The 12,723-nt window shown below is 43.6% G+C and overlaps 1 protein-coding gene across 2 annotated transcripts in view; it reads right to left on the bottom strand.

The window, feature by feature from the left end:
* The window catches only part of FGF13 (fibroblast growth factor 13), a 476,517-nt gene that overhangs the window by 67,700 nt on the left and 396,094 nt on the right, over nt 1-12,723 (bottom strand). The window lies entirely within an intron of this gene.

Below are 12,723 nucleotides of genomic sequence, written 5' to 3'. Positions count from 1 at the left end.
CCCCCGGCGGCCCCTCCCTCCCGGAGCCCAGCCCGCTGGCTCCCGGCCGCCCCGCCCCCCGGAGGCCCCGGCGGGCCGCGCCGGCTCACACCTGTAGGGGCTCCGGCGCTGCCCCACCGCCCGAAGCTTCCTGCCCTCCGCTTCCAGAACGGAGCTTCGGGAGGAGGCAGGGATGGAGGGGCCCCGGGAGGAGGTAGTTGGGCCGGAGGAGCCGGGGGTTGCCTGGAGGTGGGGTGCGGGGGGTGGGGGTGCGGGGGGGCTGTTTGTCAGTGTTGCACTCCTAGCGGGCCGCACTGCCCGGGGCTGCGCCCCTGGGAAGTTCGCCAGGCCCCTGCCCCAGTCGCCGACTCACACCAGCCCCCTCCCCCAAACACACACCCCCCGCCAGGCATTTCGCATGGCGACACTTGTAGCCCTTCGGGAAAGAGGCCACGGCTCGCAGACGGGTTCAGCCCTCGCGGCGGCGGCGGCGGCAGGGGCACTGCAGAGCTGCGCCCGCACACCACGCTGCCCCCCAGTGGTTTTTGCTGACTTTTCATTACAGGCCAATATGTGCGGTCCGAACCCCGCTTTTCCTCTTGCCCCAAATCCTTGGTTTGGGTTTGGGATCCAAGCGGAGAGCTTGGGTGGTGTACAGAAAGCAGTATTTGGGAAATGCAGCGCCGAGCCGCGTTACTGAAGCCCTGGCCCATCTCCAATCTCCTAACTTCTTTCTTTCTTTCTTTTTCCTGCTCCTCCAGATCTAGCAGCCTCTCTCCCTCCAATTCAGGAATCAAGTCTGGCTTTTTGCTCGACTCTCTCTATTCACAGGTTCTGTCCTTTCCCTGTTCTATATTTTAATCTGGAGAAGAAAGAGGAGTTTCGAGGTCAAGAACGCAACAAAGAGAATGATCCATCCACATCCCCATCTTCAAACGGACACTACTCTTTTACTATTTTACTTGATTTCTAACGCCAGAAAGGAAGCTGCCAAGAGCAGGGCTGCTGTCTCCGAGCTGCCACTACACTCCTTACTGGACCTCTCCCTCCCCCCTTTTCAGATCTTTTCCGAATTGCTATTGATGCAAACAAAACCAAATGCCGAGACCCCAGTCCTTCTTTTCTTGCCTGAGCTCCCAACTGGGAAACTGTGTCAGGCTTCTTGGCCCATCAGAGCTGTGTCACCTGACCCTGCTGTAGATTTCCCTGCTCCACAGGGGAGGTTACTGCCACCTCCCTTCCACTTGTCCCCAGTCTTGAAATGTCTGTGGCCCTAGCAGAAGCGCTGATAGGGGTCTGCAAAGACAGGCTGGGGTGAAGGTTACAGGGCCCGAGGTGGAGGGTTACAGGAGAGTCGTGCCTAATGGTCTGAAATTCCCTGCAGGTTAGTGGACTCCTCTGTGTTTTGGGCTTTCCCAAAAGCTCACGGAGGCCCGGGTGGAAGAGAGTTTCAGCACCTCAAGTCAATTCAAGTAACCACTTCTTTGGACATTAATTCATGAGGGAAAAACCCTGGTTGGCTCCCCCTGGACCTCGAACGCCTTGAAAATCGGGACTGCGTCTTGGTCACCACTCTATTCCCACCTCCTGGCACAGTTCCTGTTACATAGTTTGTGCTCAATCAACAGTTTGTTGAAAATAATTGACGAGCCACTGGTTTACATTGCTTCTTAAGGGGAGGAGGATGTTTCCTGGCTCAGAATGTAAGGGGTTCAAATTCTAGTTACCATGAAGGGAAATAATCTCACCAAAAGAGGCCTCAGAAGAAGATCTGAGCAGGGCCAAATAATTTGGAGTGTGGAATGGACCTTAAGAGGTTCCTACTCCCTCTCAGTGTGCTTTTACCTTCCACTGAGCACCTGGGCCTCTAACTCTCTGTGACCTGTCTGCCTATAGACCACAAGAATTCTCCTGTCTCCTCCCTTAATAGAACCCACAGAGGCCTGTGACTAGAGGGGGAATCATTCAGGGGAAAGGGGAAGGAAAGCCATTTTGACTTTGGGTCCAAAACATACTATGCAATTGGCTTAACCATTAATTACGCGGATATTTCTCCTCCTTTCCTGATTCCCATATGTATTTCACAGGTGCTTCTCAACTCCCGAGAAGAGTGAATTTAAGTCTCAAATTCTCAAAGGAGAACTGGGCCCAAACCCCATTCACCTTAGGAAGGCAGAAGGAAAGAAAGAACCAGAGCCCAGCCTAGAGAAGCATATTTTGCCTTTCCTTTCTGTCTGACTGCCACCCCACCAGTACTATGGAATCTGAGTGGGAGAGTGAAGAACTTTCCTTTGACACTTATTTCCACAGTGCCTTTTTCTCCTGTCTTGCTTTGTTCCTACCAGTTCATACTGTACCCTGCTTAACCCCAGGGCTCCCAATTGCTCTGCGCTGGGTGGGTCCACTCACCTTTACTCCTCCTGGACCTCCTCTTCCCATTGCACTGTCCACCAAGCTCTCTCCTTGATCATGTTCAGGAGGAAAGCACCCTTAGCTCCTTTCTCGGGCTCCACTCACACAGAGTTCTAGCCTGGGTGACAGGAGGCTTGTTCTAATCCTGTCTCTGCCGCTAGTCAGCTGTGTGACCTTGGTTGGCGCTACAGTTTTCCCATCCTTAAAGTCATCCTTTAGACAATCTTAATGGCTTTCAAATTGTATTCTGCAGAGCCCTAAGAGTAGATGGAGGGGATGTAAGTTCCTTCACCCATGTTTCAACGATAGCACCTCTGCATTCATCTATTTTTATATACCGGGGCTCACTGTATGATTTTTTTTTTTTAAAGGTCTATTCATTTATTTGAGAGAGAGAGAGAGCGCACACAGGCTGGGGGAGGGGCAGAGGGAGAAGAAGAGAATCTCAAGCAGACTCCCAGCTAATCGCGGAGCCCAAGGATTCAGGGCTCCATCTCAGGACCCTGAGATCGTGACCTGAGCCGAAATCAAGAGTTGGACGCCCAACCGGCTGAGCCACCCAGGCGCCCCTGTATGATTTCTTATGAAGAAAAATAACGAGAAAGATTGCACTGCTAAAACCAAAACGTTTGAAAATCTCTGGATGAGATGTTCCTTAAAGTCCTTCTGCCTCTGGAGCCTACGATTTTTTGGTATACGCCCCTGTCCCTGCTACCTCTTATTCTTTCTCTCCTCATACTCCCCCCCACCCCCTGCTTTCCCTTCTCACCCCACCAGAATATAAACTCTAAATTGGATTCCAAAGAAAAATACCACAAGTCTCTTTGGCTCCATTCCTCACGGGTTCACTTGAGAACCAGGTTTTAGCGTTCTTTTCAGGGAGAGTTATGTGAGTTATCAGAGCATAGAATGCTGATCGTTCTCTGCCAATCTCTTTTGGCAGGCCTCAGATGAGCTGTAAAGAAGCTGAGGGGATCTGCTCTCAAGAGGCATCTCCAGGAGAGAGACAGAAACCCAAACAGATGTGACTGTGATGAGTAAAAATGAGAGAACTCAGACAGCCTAATCAGGAGCAGTCTCAGTACCTCCTGAGCAGGAAGGAGTTGGCTGTCTGAAACTCTGAAAATGAGAGCTTTCAAACACCCATCCTTCCTGAAGATAAACATAATTGGAGCCACTTGCCAGTTATCTCTCCATCTTCACTTCAGCGGTCCCTCAGAACCTCTCAGTGACCAGTTACCAGGTCAAGGACTGATGATGAGCTCAAAGGGAGGAAAGGGAGACAGGTTCAAGTGCACCAAGGTCAAGCAACACTGGGATCTCACCATTAACCGAGTAGGGCAGCAGAGGAGGTATTTAAGAGACCGGGCAGCAAGTACCAACCCTTCGTGTCCGTCTAATTATGTCCAAAAGCTCAGAGAAACGACTGGATAGAAATACAAATGAGGAGATTAGAGAAAAGCCATTAGCAAAGGCTCTTGCCACTTAACTACAAGCAGGAAGAAAAATGCAATTTAAAGAAATCCTGTCAATGTCCCACTGGAATTCCAGGGACAGAAAGAGTGACTACTGGACCTGATACATTTATTAGCTGGCAAAGAGTCTCTCCTAGTCAGATCACTTGGGGGAATTATGCTTCAGAAACAAAGGTCTCCAGAACCAATTTTCTAGAAATGGATTGGCTCTCCTGATTTGCATTGCACTAGGATGGTGGCTTGGTCTTCACTGTGCCCTCTCTCTGGGATCGTTCTCTAACAACTTCAGTTATAGAGTTTCCTAAAGCCACCTCTGGTTTATATTTAAAAGCAAATAAACAAATAAAGTCAATGGGGAACACACTGATTAATTCTGATCTTTAAGAAAAATCCTATAACCCATATAAAAATTTTATTGTTCAGTCATAATTTATGAACATTAAAACCATAGAGCATCCTGATGGTATTAATCATATCTATGAATTCAGCTCTTTGCCATTTAATTAGCCATAGCAGCTGCAACATCAAGAGTTCAAGGCCTCTGATTACCTACTTGGGCATTTAATCAAGAAAACCTGGAGAGAAGTATTGGATTGCTGGGGTGGAGGTTTCTCCCTTGATCATGAAAACAGAACACAAGGAAATGAGCTTAAGTTTCAGTATGTGGGGATTTAAGTTTTGTACAAGGAAAACCTTTTTTTCAGTAAGGGCTGTTAAAAACCGTAATTGAGGGACGGCTGGGTGGTTCAGTGGGTTGAGTGTCTGGCTCTTGGTTTCCGCTTGGGTTGTGATCTCAGGGTCGTGGGATTGAGCCCGGAATAGGGATCCATGCTCTGAGTGGAGTCTGCTTGTTCCTCTCCCCCGCTCTCTGCTTCCCCACCTCCAGCTCGAGTGTGCATGCTCTCTCTCTCTCAAATAAATAAATAGATACAATCTTTAAAAAACATAATTGAATGCTGATTCTCCTATGGAAGTTTTATGAATACAACAGAAACGTTATCTATCTCAGCGGGTATGTGGGTTGATTCTTGTCAAGGCTCTCATTCTGTCATTCAGACCACACTACGATTAATACACGCGTGAACTGCAACCAAGAAGTGGTCACTGGAAAAGGGGCAGCAACACCATTATTGAGAAAGTTCAAGGTCCTCTCTGATGGGGGCATGAGATAGTTAGTGCCTTTGTCTTTGGAAGATCATACTGGGTGAGCTTGGATGGTGTGGGTCAAGGCAGTCACAATCATTTTGTAAAGTTTGTTGTCCAAGGGGTAGGAAATACTTTGCAGATAATGGTAAATTCATTCTTAGCCAAATGAGTTGCCTCAGTGGTCACAGAGCATCCAGAGCCAACAAAAGCCCCAGCTTCTCTGAATTCTATTCGGTTTTCTTCAATAATATTCAAAGATTTTGAAGGAACGGTTGCTATTTTACAAACTGACTGGTGGCTAACAAACATAAATGAAGTGTTTCTATGATGAAACATTTATGGCAGACTAAAAATGTGCAAGACTCAGAGGCAAAATATCTGTAACACTGGGTTCATTTCTTGCCCAGTGAACTAAATAATCTAAATGAAAAGTTAGGGGAAAAAATGGTATGAGGATTTGAGGCAAAAGCAGACAATCAGTAATTTTTCTGGATCTAAGCTGTTTCAGGAAATAGGATTTCTGGAGGAAGGTGACCTAAACGCAAGATCTGAAGAAGGGAATGCAGTGTTTGCAAATGATCTAATGTTCAGTATTACTTAGCATATGGGGGCGGGATTCGCAACCAGCATAAGGAACTCTGGATTGATTTCTTATTTGCCAGTGGCGCTCTTTCCACCAATTTCCTATCAAAATTTGCCATTTTTTAAAGGGGCAGAGAGATAATGGGAAACTACTTCAGTGCTCTTTCAGGATTAGCAGTCCTAATGTATTTCTTCTTTTCAGACGCCGACCAGGCTTTGGGCAGGGAACCCAGCTGAGCATGGAAGAAATGGTATCCTCTAGATTTGAAGGAGGGGACGAAGGACAGGTCCGTGATTCATCTGAGAACTCTGCAGATGTCCTAGGCGGTCTCAAACTCCTCACTTCGCTTTCATTTTTTTTTTTTTGCCAAAACTGGGGTTTTGAATGGAGAGAACAGTCAATAAATGCTGTGGTTATGATTGGACAAGAAACTTCAGTGCTGCTACACTATTTTCTTTAATCCTTCCAACAACCTCTAAGGTAGGTATTGCCATTTTACGGATGAGTAAAGTGAAGTCTAGCGAGACTGACTCTGGAATTTGGGTTCCTGAACAGTAGTGCCTGGATATGGCTATCTCTTGGCTTGGGTAACAGAAGAAGATGGAATATGGGATGACTTTCAATTCAGTTATGTGTTTTCCTTTTTTTTTTTAAACAAAAGTGAATTTTGAAACAAACAATAGATATGATCTGTACACAGTTATTAGCCTAGTTGGTACGCTTTGAACAATGACTTCTTAGAGTGACATTTTAAGAAAACATTGCTCCCTTTCTCACTAAAAGTAAATGACTATAAATCACTGCCTAATATCATTCTGGGTTTCTCATCCCAGGGAGCCCTTTAACACCAGGACCCGGTCCAAGTCAGGTAATCTGGGGTTTTGGAGTGCGAGGAGGCCCAAAGGACACTTTGGACTTTATCTTCATCACTCCTTAGCAGAGGCAGGAAGTTAAGCACTCCAACTCTCTCCGTTCTTTTCATACCCGGAAAACTGGCTTTCCACACCATAAGCTTTTTCGTGCCATCTGCTTTCAGCTACGGGAAGCCTGAGTTCAGCCAAATGAGAGAAAAATATTGCACACAGTGTATTCTGTTGCATGGTCTGAAGCCCAGCACTATGCTTTTGAACTCAAGGGTTTCTCCAGTATCCACTAGGACTGGTTCGTTCTGGCTTGTCCCTTCTGACAAACAGCTATAAGTATAATCAACAGATTGAAATTGTTTAGTAACTTCTCCCCCCACCACTGAAGACCTTGAGCAATTTGAGAACCTGATTTCATAACAGGGACCTTGATGCTCAATTAACAATCTCATTTTAGCAAAGAGATGTGAGGCAAGAGAAGTAAATGAGTTTGTTGGAGGCTACACTGTTCACTCATTCATTCAAAATTTACTGAGAACTCTTTGCCATGTACTGAGTTACACCCTAAAGGATGCAAAGGTACTTAGGAGCTATACTTTATTTATTGAGCACTACCTATATCCCCGGCACTAAGTACTTTATCCTGCTTTACTCACTTAATACAACAACCTTATGAACTTATCCCCATTCTACAGATGAAGAAGATGAAGCAAAGAGAGGTTAGTGAGTTCATTCAGGTAGGAAGTCATAGAGCTAAGTGGACTCAAATCCATGCATTCTGACTTCATATCCCATGTTCTTGAAACTGCTCTACTGTCCCCCTCCTTGACTGCCCCTGGCTGCAAGTGGAGGAGAAAGAGAAGTAAGTAAAATAACTAAAACACAAATGTGATTAAGGACTGTAAGAGTGGTGCACTCAAAAAAAAAAAAAAAAAAAAGGCACAGCCAACTCTGTGGGTTGGGGGGCCAGGAATTGGGATCAGCTTCAGAAAGAACCACCACCACCACCAAACCCATCTCACTGAAGATGAATTTTGGAGGACAAGGAAGAACTAGAAAGTTGGGGAATAAAATTGAGTAAAGCCAGACTTCAAACTTGGCTTAAACTGACTCTTGATGCTAAATTCTTAGCGGGCCATATGACTTCCCTTCAGCTGAGAACCTAGAAAACCTTACATTTTTATGCCCCTCCACTTTAAATCACTCAGCAACAAGTGGATCTCCGATTGTAACCATTCTCCAGGAACCTACTTTTCTGGGAAATATTGATTACTGGTGTGGCCCTGAAGCATCTTGGGGGTTGGGAGAGATAAGATGTGCTATGTGGATATTCGGATGAACATTCATGAGTTGTTTATTTCATGCTTGTAAACCAGTTGTCTTCCCTTTCCCACTGATTGTGCTCAGTGCATATTGTCACTGGTGATGTTCAAGTGTACAGTAGTGTATCGATTTACAACTGCCATCAGCAGAGGGCTTAGTAGAAGTAATCCCTTTGGAAAGACGCCAATCAAAATGAAAATTCAATCAGAGTAGGCAGGCAGTCTCCTCCTGCAATGACTGGGGTGAGCTTGGAGACCAGAGATTTGCATGTGGGCGGTTATTAAATAATTTTATTATGGTGATAAAATTTGAAGCTAATAAATGAATTAAAGATGATAGGAAAATGACTGTCCAAGCCAGATAATCCTAGTAATTCCATTGGAGAGGGACAACTAGGATTTGGTTGGTATTTGAATACATTGAAAACATGTTTGAAAATCTTCCTACTTACTACATTCCTTTTCCTGCCACTAAAATACCCACAGCTGCTTGCTCTGTCTGAATCTTAGTATCCTTTGGTCTGAAAAATATATACTTAACAGAATTGTTAAGGGAAATAACAGTGCCTTATTTCACTGTAAGAAGAACCAAACCAAAACAAATATCCAATTAAAAGATGGGCAGAGGACCTGAATAGACATTTTCCCAAAGAAGATGTACAGATGGCCACCAGACACATGAAAAGATGCTCAGCATCACTCGTCATCAGGGAAATGCAAATCCAAACCACAGTGAGATATCATCACCTCACTCCTGTCACAATGGCTAGTATCAAAAAGATAAGAAATAACAAATGTTGGCAAGGATGTGGAGTAAAGGGAACCCCCGTGCGCTATTGGTGGGAATGTAAGTTGGCGCAGCCACTAAAGAAAACAGTATGGATGTTCCTAAAAAAATTTAAAATAGAAATACCATACAATAAAGTAATTCCACTTCTGGGTATTTACCAAAGAAAACAAAAACACTGACTTGAAAAGATATATGTACCACTACGTTCATTGCAGCATCACATACAATAGCCAAGATATGGAAGCAACCCAAGTATCCATCAATGGATGAATGGGTAAAGAAGATATCATACACACACACACACACACACACACACAGGATTATTACTCAGCCATAAAAAAGAATGAAATAGTGCCATTTGAGACAACATGGATGGACCTAGAGGGTATTATGCTGAGTGAAATAAGTCAGAGAAGACAAATATATGATTTCACTCATATGTGAAATCTAAAATACAAAATAAACGAACCAACAGAAACAGACTCATAAATACAGAGAACAAACTGGTAGTTGCCAGAGGGGAGGGGGTTAGGGGGATGGGTGGATAGGCGAAGAGAATTAAGAGGTATAAACTTCCAGTTATAAAATAAATAGGTCACAGGGATGAAAAGTACAGCACAGGGAATATAGTCAATAATATTGTAATAACTTTATGTGGTGACTGATGGTAATTACCCTTATCGTGGTAAGCATTTTATAATGTATATAATTGTTGAATCACTATGTCATATACCGGAAACTAATATAATATTTATGTCACCTACATTAAAAAACATAACCAAACTAACACAGTGTGTGTGTGTGTGTGTGTGTGTGTGTGTGTGTGTGTTTCTGTACACACACTCCAGGCAGGCCTCTGAAAGCCAGCACCTCAGCCCAGATGCCCACCGTCCTTATGAGGCCCCACAGGAACCTGCTCTTCCAGCTAAGACTCTAGGATCCAGGCTGTCCTAATTCTTCATTAAAATTGTCCTTCCCTATATCCCATCCCCGGGTCACTGCTTTCCAAGACAACAGCTAGTAGATCAGACACTCTCATCAGAGCTGGGTTAAGTACGAATATCTCCTCATGACCCTACCTCCTTCCCCCCAGTTGGCTCATTCTAATGGGGATTTTAAGGGGGCACTATTATACTACAAAAGAGTACCTCTAATGGTGACATTTTAAGTGACGAACAGGCTGCTGGAGTAGCTTCGAGGAGGGAAGAGCTTTGGAGAACACCTCAATTTAAAAGTTCCCTGCCATTTTATAGTACTGGTTCTATGGCTGTGTGTGTATGTGAGTGTCATGCAGCATAAATTAATATGTCAGACACGCTCATTTAGCTCCTGTTCAATCTTTCCTTCTCTTCACAGCCAAGATTCTTGAAAGTCTTTACCAACAACCCCATTTCCTTATTTCCATTCACCATTCACTCTGATTTTATTATAAATTATATTATACATATGTGTGTATGTATATATATATATTCCTAGTAATTCCTCTATATAGATTTCAATATCCCTTTTAGGGATGGACAATTTGTATTTGCTTGGTATTTAAATATACTTAAAACATTAAAAATATTCCTACTCAACTGTATTCCTCTTCAGTTGTGCTCCTTCTGTTGTTCGTTTATTTTTTTCAGTTCTAGAAGTTTACCATCAACTCTTCATCCACTGCCTCTCCTTAAATCTCTATTCTTCTTCTGAAATTTCTGTTAAATACATGTGAGACCTCAGTCTCTCCTCATGAGTCCTTACTTCTCTTCCCCAGCTCCTTCTCTTTATCTTTCTGTGTAGAATCTGGGTGCTTCACTGATCCCCACTCTGGGCTTAGTCTATTGTTTGATTTTGTTAGATTTCATTGATACGTATACATATACCATATCATGTATTATACGATAATATATATGGCGTGTTAAAAATTATATACATTTACATACATACACACATGTGTATATATACATATATAATTTTTACAGTTGCTGTTTCATCTTTTCTAATATGTCTGCTATTCTTTTCACGACGTGCTGTTCATACCTTATGGATTCCATTCCTTCCTTTATCCTACTGAATGTTTTGAAGGTACTTAAGTTAAAGTCTCTTTTATATTGCCTTATTATACAACTTTTCTGGAATGTAGATTATTCGGCTTATTGTCACTGCTGACCCTCCCTGCGGTGGCTTATTTCTCTTCTTGCTCTGTAAACTTGACTGTGGGCTCACCTTTAGCATGAGAGCTGTTTTCTGTAGAAGTCGAACATGAGCCCTGGATAGTAGAGTTATCTATTTCTATAGTTCCGTGTTCTTTCTCTGCCAGCACACTATGGATTACACTGGATGAAGGTTAGTTTTTAATTTTAATTTCCCAGCTTTTTAGTACAAATTAAAATGTGGGATTCCAATTTCTTGTCCTCTAGGCCCAGAATGAACACTCTGCTTATAGTCTGCGAACCTAGGCTTTGAGTCTTGATTTATCACCAAATGGACAGGACATCCTGGCTCCTCACCTTATATAGGAAGCTTAGGGCTCTGTGTCAGGACTGTAACTTCACCTTAAGCCCCAGGGTGTACATCCATTTCTGATACTCTTGATGGCCATTTAGTTCCAACTGTGACACTTTGCTTTGGCTTTAAATTGCTGCTTTGTCTCTATCACCAGGAAATTTCCCTTTTTGTGCTTTTTGATTTCTTTGTGTGTATTGTCAGACTTAAGGTAATATTTTACCCACTATTTCTATGTTTTTATGGAAGGATAGGGGTTCCTGCCGTACCTTAGTTCAACATATTGACTAGCAGTCCCTATTCGACCTACTTCCACCATGACACTAAAATTGCTTTTACTAAGATGATCAATAACCTTATTGTCACAGTTGATGACGGCTTCTCAGTCATTACTTTCCACAACCTTTCGCAGCATTTGACACTATTGGCCATTATCTTCTTGACACTTTTCCATAGACTTCTCCCAGACTACGTTCTCCTGATTTTCCTCCTACCTGTCTTTGACTACGCCTTCTCAATCATCTTTTCCTCTTACTGGCCATTTGAGTTCCTTAGGATTCTGTCCTATGTGCCCTCTAATTTTCTCCCTTATTCTTCTCTTTCTAGGTACTTACTCTTCAGTCATCCATTCAACAAATGTTCTTTGAGCATTTGCTCCGTGCCAGGCTGAGCTGTAGGTATTCAGCAGTGAATAAGGAAGGCCTCTAGAAGGGGATGACATTTGTTGACTCTTGAAATATGATAATGGACCCAGCCTCATGAATGGTGCAGGAAATCCCTACCTTTTCTACTGTAACAACTCTAAAAATCTCCACTGCTTGTGATGGGGTTCAGACCATGCTACCCCCAAATGTGGCACTTTGGCATATTGACTATTTAAAGCTCAAGGAGTTTGAGAAAACAGCAGAAGCAGAAAGGTCACTCTGATCTTCCCTCCTCCCTTCTCCCCTGATACAGGCCATAAACCCCTCATGCGAAAAGTGACCTCCTTGTACCCACAGGAAAAAAGCATCATATCTCTGAAGACAAGGGATACCAAGAAGAATCCTGACGGGCCTTGCTGAGTTTCCCGTGGTTTACTACACTTACCTCATACTCCTCGGCCTATCATAGTTCTACCCGACTACCTGTTCTTCATCAAACCTAGTATAAAAATACTCAGGTCTAATTGTTTCTTCGGGTCTTCATTTCCTTTTGGAGACTCTTAAGTCATGTAAAACTTGTATGAAATTAGTTTGTATGTTTTTCTCTTGTTAGTCTTTTCTAATTTTAAGATCCATGCAGGGACCCTAAGAGGGCAGAGAAAACTTTTACCTCCCCTACTCTTTCATCGGCTCAGACAGCTCCTCTGAGCTCTATATATGGATACTTCTACCCAAATGGCACTCAAGACCTCAAACGCAACAAATCCAAAGTTGAACTCATCTCCCCAAATTGATTCCTCTTCTCTTATTCCATGTGGCTACTAAGTGTGTTTCTTGTATCATATCCCCATCTCACCCAAGCCAGAAATTTGGGCATTATCCTGAATTCTTCCTTCCCCAACCTCACATCCAAGGAGTAAGCAAGTGGTGCAGGTTCTTTTTTTAAAGAATTTTTTTTTTTTATTTATTCATTTGAGACAGAGAGATACAGAGAGAGAGAGAAAGAGAGTAGGAGCAGTGGG

Source organism: Halichoerus grypus, chromosome X (genome assembly GCF_964656455.1).
Source record: "Halichoerus grypus chromosome X, mHalGry1.hap1.1, whole genome shotgun sequence".
In the NCBI taxonomy this organism is placed as follows: Eukaryota; Metazoa; Chordata; class Mammalia; order Carnivora; family Phocidae; genus Halichoerus; species Halichoerus grypus.
The sequence above is the reverse complement of the archived record's forward strand: the minus strand, read 5'-3'. Positions and strand labels throughout refer to the sequence as shown.